General features: G+C 36.0%; 2 non-coding genes and 1 pseudogene across 2 annotated transcripts; all 3 read right to left on the bottom strand.

Moving 5' to 3' along the window:
- Positions 1 to 5,430, bottom strand: part of LOC129920816 (large subunit ribosomal RNA) — an 8,613-nt pseudogene extending 3,183 nt beyond the window's left edge.
- Positions 5,431 to 5,739: 309 nt separating this feature from the next.
- On the bottom strand, positions 5,740 to 5,918 carry LOC129920842 (5.8S ribosomal RNA). The gene has a single exon (XR_008773379.1). It is a non-coding gene; the product is annotated as a 5.8S ribosomal RNA (ribosomal RNA).
- A 1,320-nt stretch (positions 5,919 to 7,238) lies between these two features.
- LOC129920771 (small subunit ribosomal RNA) lies at positions 7,239 to 9,230 on the bottom strand. The gene has a single exon (XR_008773326.1). It is a non-coding gene; the product is annotated as a small subunit ribosomal RNA (ribosomal RNA).
- Between the last annotated feature and the right edge of the window lie 770 nt (positions 9,231 to 10,000).

Genomic DNA, 10,000 nt, shown 5'->3' with positions numbered 1-10,000 from the left:
TCCGTTGCAAATGATGGTGGTGCTGCTTCCCATGAATGATGATTGGACCAGATTGATGTATTTTTGGTCAACTTTTGTTCTCTTAAGGGCACGTAAGATGGCGTTATGAGGGACGGAGTCGAAGGCAGCTGTTAGATCTAGCGATATCAGAGTCAGAGGTTGTCCTTTCAGCCTACGATGTTTTATTAGGTTCTCAATTGTCCACGTATTAGCGAAACAACCGTCTATTTTCGAGAAGCCTCTTTGACTCTCAAGAAGCTCGATATTAATTAGCCTCTTAGCAATGATTTTGTTGAAAAGTCGAAGGACGATAGAGGAGATGGTGATTGGCCTCCAATTTTTTGGGTTTTCGAGATCTGAGGTGGTTTTTGGAATGATGGTTGTTTTGTTTAGTTTTAGCTGATCAGGAAAGTTTTCAGCCAGAAGAAAAGAGTTGAAGAGCAATGTTAGTTTTCTGCTGGGAATCGACTTCAGTTGTTTTTTCGTTATGCCGTCGGGACCGGGGGCATTCGATTGGAGGGAGCGGATGTTTTCCTCGACCTCTTCGATGGTTATAGGGCTGGCTATGCGTATATCAGTATGCTGGGTGGAAATTGCTTTGGGTAGGCCGGTCTCAGCATAGCAGCCGAAGGTTCCCTGAAACTGACGTAGAATTTCTGTATCAGGCGGTGTTGTTTCTAACACGCTCCATGGAAGGTCATCCAAGAGTCGGTCAGCGTATCCTGATTTGTTGATGGTATATTCTTTCTGGGTCAGTTTGTACAGTATTCTTTTGCGAATGCGGTTGGATGATGCATTATTTAGAGCATTAATTAAGCGGATGTTTTGTTGCCTTGTGTTGGAACGGTCGCTGTCAAATCTTGCACTGATGGTCCCAAAATAATACGTGTTGGCTTCATGTATATCTAGGCCGAAGTTCATGCAATCTAATAGTCTTGAATCATCTGCATCCATGATGTTTATGGGGAAAGAGTTTAAGTAAGAGGTAATGTCCGAATTTAATTCGGATAACTCTTGAGTACCGTACGGAACTTCAGTTGGTATTGGTTCCGTAGGAGGAGATCTGTAGAAGGAAACAAGTGCTTTGTAATTCACCATGCGTCTCCTACCTTTAATGGATTCCCTTGTTCTACCAGATATTTCGACTAGTTTATCCATGATTTTTGTAGCATTTTGACCGATCATATTCGCTTCTATTTTTGCAAGCTCTTTTTCTTCGTCTTTCGTCCATTTTCTTCTAGCGTTGGCGGCTTCATTTTGCAATTCCTCATTGTATTCGGCAACATGCGCTTTGGATAGATGTAGGCGCATTCCAGGATATGTGTCAAACGTTTTTTCACAATGTAGGCAAGGTGTTGGTTGTGATGGTCGTAGAGAGCAATATCTGGTTTCATGTTGTCTGACGCCTAATTGAGTTGCGTATATATTTCCGCAGAAGGAACAGGGCCAGCCGGGATTGTCTGAAGGAATACCATGTGGCGTGGCCATTGCGGATATTTCACAAGGCCAGTAATTAAAATTTTTGTTGGTTTAACCACACAAGCTTAGCTCTTATTTATTATAAGAGCCACACGACTCTCTAGTGACTGGACTGTCTTGGATGAAGTTTTTCACTAAATTTTTAAAGTTGCTCCAGCAACCATTGAACTTTGGTAAATTTCTTAGTAACGACAGCAACCGCTGAGATTTGTAGGATTCTCTTAGCAACTGCCGCAACCGTTGAGTTTTGCAAAATTCTTGTAGTTGATACAGCAATCATATAAAATTCTCGGTAGATGGAGATGGTTCGATTGGACACAGATGGATTGTGTATGAGATGGATTGTGTATGCGCTGATTCGAGATGGTTTGTGCATGCGTTATTTCGAGATGGTTTGTGCGTTTGGTTGTTTTGTCTATTCACCGCTAGATGTCGCTTGGATCGGGTATAACAGTTTTATAACTGTTATACTGGTATAACAGTTTCGAGTTAACTGTTATACTGGGGTATAACAGTTTCGAGATAACTGTTATACTGGGGTATAACAGTTTGGGTGTAAACTGTTATACTGGTATAACAGTTTGGGTGTATAACAGTTATGGTGTATGACAGTTTGGGCACTTTGTTGACTGACAGCTGTCAGTGTCAGAATTTTCACCAGGCAACTGTTTGACACTTCTTTTTTCACCGGGATGATGACGGATGGAATGTCATATATGTGTTCCTTAGCACAAGTTTTGCTTCGCGCACTCTTTATTATCAATCGAAAACGATGTAAATATCCGACGGATTTTAGGTCAGATGCGATTTCCTTTGGGTTTTTTTGGGAATCTGCCTTCGAGCGAGATTTTTTTGACGAATGGAAAACACAAAATGCGGCACTGGAGAATCTATTTATTTCCGCGAGTATGAATGGTCTATGGTCGACACTGTTCACGTTTCTTTTTTTCTTAATTTCGCGTTAAATAGACTTTTTTTTTCTCGGTTTTTTTCTATAATTACACGGCACCGGCACTTATTAATCTTTTCCAACACTTTCCGGCGTTCTACAGTAATTATTTACCACTTTTTTTCGCGTTTTACCGGGAGCGATTAAAATACACGACCGAACCGTAGATCACTTAAGAGAGTCATAGTTACTCCCGCCGTTTACCCGCGCTTACTTGAATTTCTTCACTTTGACATTCAGAGCACTGGGCAGAAATCACATTGTGTCAACACCCGTTAGGGCCATCACAATGCTTTGTTTTAATTAGACAGTCGGATTCCCCAAGTCCGTGCCAGTTCTGAATTGATTGTTAATTGATAGTCGTTATAAATCAAAAGAACATACCTTGCGATATATCTTAAGATTTTTAGCAAGAAAATTCCACAATTGGTTACGTAAACTACTATCCGGGGAACAAAATTCAAGAATTTTTATTTACCCAGAACGAGTACATAAACCATGTTATTGCTTCCAATTCAAGCCCGACTATCTCAATCTTCAGAGCCAATCCTTATCCCGAAGTTACGGATCTAATTTGCCGACTTCCCTTACCTACATTATTCTATCGACTAGAGACTCTTCACCTTGGAGACCAGCTGCGGATATCGGTACGGCCTGTTGAGAAGTTTGCGTAATCCCACCATAAATTTTCAAGGTCCGAGGAGAAAATATCGACACAACAGTAAATGTCATGCTCTTCTAGTCCATCTACCATATCTCTCTTCGAAAGACTTCCATGGTAGTACGACTATAAAACAGAAAAGAAAACTCTTTCGATATCTCTCGACGGCTTCTTTATGGTCGTTCCTGTTGCCAGGATGAGCAAAAAGCCCATTTTTAATAACAAACGGATACTCAACAGGTTACGGAATTGGAACCGTATTCCCTTTCGTTCAAAATTTATCAAGTGTTTTAAATATTTATTTTTGTATTTTTTATTTCATATAATAATAATATATATTTTTGTATTTTTAATTTTTTATTTTAATATTTTTTTTTATATACTTTTGTATATTTTTTTTATTTATATTTGCTCATATATTTTTTTTTATATTTTTTTTTTTTTTTATTTTTAATAACATAATATATATATTTTTGTAATTTATTAAAATGTTTTTTTAATTTTTATTTTTTATTTTTTATAACTTGAAAATTTTCAGCTTTCGCCTTGAACTTAGGACCGACTAACTCGTGATCAACCACTGTTCACACGAAACCCTTCTCCACTTCAGTCCTCCAAGGTCTCATTCGATTATTTGCTACTACCACCAAGATCTGTACCAATAGCGGCTCCATGCAGGCTTACGCCAAACACTTCTAAGCACACCATTGTACCCTCCTACTCACTAAAGTTTCAAAATTTAAATTCAATCAGATCGAAAATAAACCATCTACTTTAGCGATAATGTATAGGTATACAACTTAAGCGCCATCCATTTTAAGGGCTAGTTGCTTCGGCAGGTGAGTTGTTACACACTCCTTAGCGGATTCCGACTTCCATGGCCACCGTCCTGCTGTTTTAAGCAACCAACGCCTTTCATGGTATCTGCATGAGTTGTTAATTTTGGCACCTTAACATTATGTTTGGTTCATCCCACAGCGCCAGTTCTGCTTACCAAAAGTGGCCCACTGGGCACAATATATCACAACCAAAACCTTCATATCAAGAAAGGCTAGGTTCTTACCCATTTAAAGTTTGAGAATAGGTTAAGATCGTTTCGACCCTAAGGCCTCTAATCATTCGCTTTACCAGATAAGATTATTTTATATAATTTTTAATTGCACCAGCTATCCTGAGGGAAACTTCGGAGGGAACCAGCTACTAGATGGTTCGATTAGTCTTTCGCCCCTATACTCAATTCTGACAATCGATTTGCACGTCAGAACTGTTTCGGTCTTCCATCAGGGTTTCCCCTGACTTCAACCTGATCAAGTATAGTTCACCATCTTTCGGGTCACAGCATATATGCTCAAGGTACGCTCTAGTTAGAGGCATAAATAATATAAATATCATTATGCATAACTGTATAGAACGCCCCGGGATTGAATAAATAATTCATAACAAATTATAAACTAATCCCATTAAATTAAGTTAAGTTAATTATGCCATTGGGTTTTATTAAAAATACCCAATGACTTGCACATATGTTAGACTCCTTGGTCCGTGTTTCAAGACGGGTCCCGAAGGTATCCTGAATCTATCGCATTGTTAATCATAAAAGTGCATACAATATAAATAAACAAATCAATAGATCTATTTACCATTGTAAAATTCCGAAAAATTTAAGCACAATATATAATTATATCTGTCAATGATTTATCAAATCCAAAACATTTATTTTATGTTGAAAATCCGAAGATAAACAATTTGAATAAACTTAAGTAATGGATCTTATGATAAATATTTATTACATTAACAGATTACAATGTCCTTATATGGAAAAATTGCACACTATTGTTAAAATATTTTTTATATATTTTTATATTAGTATTGAATTTTCCATAATGGATATTCAGGTTCATCGGGCTTAACCTCTAAGCAGTTTCACGTACTATTTAACTCTCTATTCAGAGTTCTTTTCAACTTTCCCTCACGGTACTTGTTTACTATCGGTCTCATGGTTATATTTAGTTTTAGATGGAGTTTACCACCCACTTAGTGCTGCACTATCAAGCAACACGACTCTTTGGAAACACCTTCTAGTAATCATTAACGTTATACGGGCCTGGCACCCTCTATGGGTAAATGGCCTCATTTAAGAAGGACTTAAATCGTTAATTTCTCATACTAGATTATAGATGTTCCATACACTGCATCCCATATTTGCCATAAAGACAAAATGGCTTAGTGCTGAACTGATTTCTTTTCGCTCGCCGCTACTAAGAAAATCCTTGTTAGTTTCTTTTCCTTCCCTCATTAATATGCTTAAATTCGGGGAGTTATCTCATATGAGTTGAGGTTGCTTAACACTTTTTATTTGCTTAATAATTTTATATACTCAATTCAAAATATTTTTTATATATCGATCATTTCAGCCATTTTATCAATTCAAGTAGAATGCCTCAATTGCCAAATTATATTATGACAACGATCTGCAATGTTAGAAATTTTTATATACTAACATCCTCTAAAAAATAGATAAAACGAACTTACTGTCGCTCGATATTATTTTGAGGTATATATTATATTTTAATATTATGAATTTTTACAAATCCAATAATATAACATGCGCATTTGATAAATCAAAAGCAGCTTATTTAGCATAGTATCACAACCCTCAACCATATGTAGTCCAAGCAGCACTTCAAAATTAATTAAAGTACATAACAGCATGGACTGCTATATGCGTTCAAAATGTCGATGTTCATGTGTCCTGCAGTTCACACGATGACGCACAGTTTGCTGCGTTCTTCATCGACCCATGAGCCAAGTGATCCACCGCTTAGAGTATTATTATTTTTTTATTTTATATTTAGTCAATTTTTTTTTTTAAGAAATAAAAATTTATTTCTTTTTATATTTTATGTATTTTTTTTATGTTGCGAATGTCCAATTCCAAAGAATCGTTAACTTATAAATTTCTTTTAAAGAAATCTAAGTACAACATTTTTATACATTTTTATTTTTATATATATATATCGTTACAACTTATGCTATGCGTTTTAGCCGGATAGTACCGGGATATTGTCCAAGTACGACACCTTTAGGGGTTAATTCGTCGCAACGTATACACGCCACGCCGAAGGGCGGGTTTTTACACCCAGGAGGATATTACCCCGAAGGGTACGACACCTTTGTTTTTTCGACTTTTGCTATAGCAAGTTTGTTTATGCATATATATATTTTCATAAGCGTCACTATTTCGATGACGATGACAATTGGCTACCATTTAAATATTTTGTTCATATTTTTTTTTGAAAAAAAAAGACCGAATGCATTACTTATAGTAACACACCCAGTCTAATTTATTTTTTGTTTTTTTGTTATAACGTCACTATTTAGATGACAACACCATTTGGCTACGATTTAAATATTTTGTTCATATTTTTTTTTGAAAAAAAAAAACTGAATGCATTACATATAGTAACACACCCAGTCTAATTTGTTTTTGTATATTGGCTAAAAACGTCACTATTTAGATGACGACACCATTTGGCTACCATTTAAATATTTTGTTCATATTTTTTTTTGAAAAAAAAAGACTGAATGCATTACTTATAGTAACACACCCAGTCTATTTTGTATTTGTTTTTTTTATTATATATATATCGTTACAACTTATGCTATGCGTTTTAGCCGGATAGTACCGGGATATTGTCCAAGTACGACACCTTTAGGGGTTAATTCGTCGCAACGTATACACGCCACGCCGAAGGGCGGGTTTTTACACCCAGGAGGATATTACCCCGAAGGGTACGACACCTTTGTTGTTCGACTTTTGCTATAGCAAGTTTGTTTATTCATATATATATTTTCATAAGCGTCACTATTTCGATGACGATGACAATTGGCTACCGTTTAAATACTTTGTTCTTAATTTTTTTTGAAAAAAAAAGACTGAATGCATTACTTATAGTAGTAACACACCCAGTCTAATTTGTATTTGTATTTTTACTTCTTTTGAAGTATTCTTTTTTGTATTTGTTTATATATTTATTGTATATTTTATACATTTTGTACCATAATTGTACATTTTTATTTTTATATTTTATTTTTCTTTTTTATATATATTAAATATATATAAATTTTGTTTTATTGGAAAAATCACGTTAATGATCCTTCCGCAGGTTCACCTACGGAAACCTTGTTACGACTTTTACTTCCTCTAAACCATCAAGTTTGGTCAACTTCTGCGAAACAACCGTAACACGTTAGCGTCACAGTGATCACGTCCGGAGACCTCACTAAATAATTCAATCGGTAGTAGCGACGGGCGGTGTGTACAAAGGGCAGGGACTTAATCAATACGAGTTAATGACTCGCACTTACTAGGAATTCCAAGTTCATGTGAACAGTTTCAGTTCACAATCCCAAGCATGAAAGTGGTTCAGCGGTTTACCCGGACCTCTCGGTCTAGGAAATACACGTTGATACTTTCATTGTAGCGCGCGTGCAGCCCAGGACATCTAAGGGCATTCCAGACCTGTTATTGCTCAATCTCATTATTGCTAGACGCAATTTGTCCATTTAAGAAGCTAGTGTCCTTATAATGGGACAAACAAACAGGTACGACTCCACTAACATAAACACATTCAAACACAATTATATTTTACTATATTCATGAATGAAGGCTATGAAAGCTTCAACATCATAATCCTGAAAGCATCTATTTAATATATTTGAGTCTCGTTCGTTATCGGAATTAACCAGACAAATCACTCCACGAACTAAGAACGGCCATGCACCACCACCCATAGATTCGAGAAAGAGCTATCAATCTGTCTTACACGCTTATGTTCGGACCTGGTAAGTTTTCCCGTGTTGAGTCAAATTAAGCCGCAGGCTCCACTCCTGGTGGTGCCCTTCCGTCAATTCCTTTAAGTTTCAGCTTTGCAACCATACTTCCCCCGGAGCCCAAAAGCTTTGGTTTCCCGGGAAGCGACTGAGAGAGCCATAGAAGTAGCTACACCCAATTGCTAGCTGGCATCGTTTATGGTTAGAACTAGGGCGGTATCTGATCGCCTTCGAACCTCTAACTTTCGTTCTTGATTAATGAAAACATCTTTGGCAAATGCTTTCGCTTAAGTTAGTCTTACGACGGTCCAAGAATTTCACCTCTCGCGTCGTAATACTAATGCCCCCAATCTGCTTCTATTAATCATTACCTCTTGATCTAAAAACCAATGAAAGTAGATCAGAAGTCTTATTTCATTATTCCATGCACAAAATATTCAGGCATTTGGAGCCTGCTTTAAGCACTCTAATTTGTTCAAAGTAATTGTAACGGCCCACAACAGCACTCGATGAAGAGCACTGAAGCAGGTTTTAATAGGAGGAATACATAATGGTACATAAGTATCATAAATGTATAAGAACTCCACCGATAATACGCTTGCATACATAAGGTAATGTACAATCCACAATTGTAGTTGTACTACCCGTATGAAGCACAAATTCAACTACGAACGTTTTAACCGCAACAACTTTAATATACGCTATTGGAGCTGGAATTACCGCGGCTGCTGGCACCAGACTTGCCCTCCAATTGGTCCTTGTTAAAGGATTTAAAGTGTACTCATTCCAATTACAGGGCCTCGGATATGAGTCCTGTATTGTTATTTTTCGTCACTACCTCCCCGAACTGGGAGTGGGTAATTTACGCGCCTGCTGCCTTCCTTAGATGTGGTAGCCGTTTCTCAGGCTCCCTCTCCGGAATCGAACCCTGATTCCCCGTTACCCGTAGCAACCATGGTAGTCCTAGATACTACCATCAATAGTTGATAGGGCAGACATTTGAAAGATCTGTCGTCGGTACTAGACCATACGATCGGCAAATTATCTAGAGTTCAACCATTATAACGATTTCCGAAGAAATCGCTTGGTTTTAGCCTAATAAAAGCACACGTTCCAAAAGGTCCGTGTTTATATTGCATGTATTAGCTCTAGAATTACCACAGTTATCCAAGTAACTGTTAACGATCTAATAAACCATAACTGATATAATGAGCCTTTTGCGGTTTCACTTTTAATTCGTGTGTACTTAGACATGCATGGCTTAATCTTTGAGACAAGCATATAACTACTGGCAGGATCAACCAGAATAATGTTATAATATTTTATTTTTAATATTATTTGAAATTTTGAAAAATAACATCAATCTCCTCTCAATAATCCAATGATAAAGTTTTTATTTTTTTTTATTTATTTATTTATATTTATACATACTTTTTGTTTTATATCCTCCCTAATAGGGATAATTATTATTTTATTTTTTTTACCAACACAATTTTTATTTGTATATATTTTTTGGTAAATTTATTTTTATTTTTATTTATTTGTATGTATTTTGTATGGGTATTTTGTATTTTTACTTTTATCTGGAAAATGAGGGAAAATGCATTTCACAAAGGTTTCATATAACAACTATTTTTATTTTAACAAAGAGAACTCCTACCGTATGGTGAACTCTGATATTGTTAAATTTTAGTGTAGCACCTTTCACAAATACATATCAATGATTATTTTCAAATTTCTAATATTTTCTTTTACTTCAATATATTGAAGTGTTTTTGGAATATTTTTATAAAATAAACCATTTATTTATGATATAGAATTAATAATTCTTTTTAATAATTTTTCTTTATGAACATTTTTATGTTCAACAAATAATCCCAATTGGAAATTAATATTTATTATTTTTTTTTTCGACATTACTTTACTTAAAGTATTTTTTTTTTGACATCTTCGCCACAAAGCCAGTGTTCTCCGCCACAACGCCGTGGTACCACTTTTGGTGAAAACGAGGTGCGAGTCCCCGCCCAATCATGATACCACATTACCAGTAAGTTAATTCGTTGCAACTTAAAAAGCCA

The sequence above is a fragment of the Episyrphus balteatus genome, assembly GCF_945859705.1.
Source record: "Episyrphus balteatus chromosome X unlocalized genomic scaffold, idEpiBalt1.1 SUPER_X_unloc_1, whole genome shotgun sequence".
Taxonomy (NCBI): Eukaryota; Metazoa; Arthropoda; class Insecta; order Diptera; family Syrphidae; genus Episyrphus; species Episyrphus balteatus.
The sequence above is the reverse complement of the archived record's forward strand: the minus strand, read 5'-3'. Positions and strand labels throughout refer to the sequence as shown.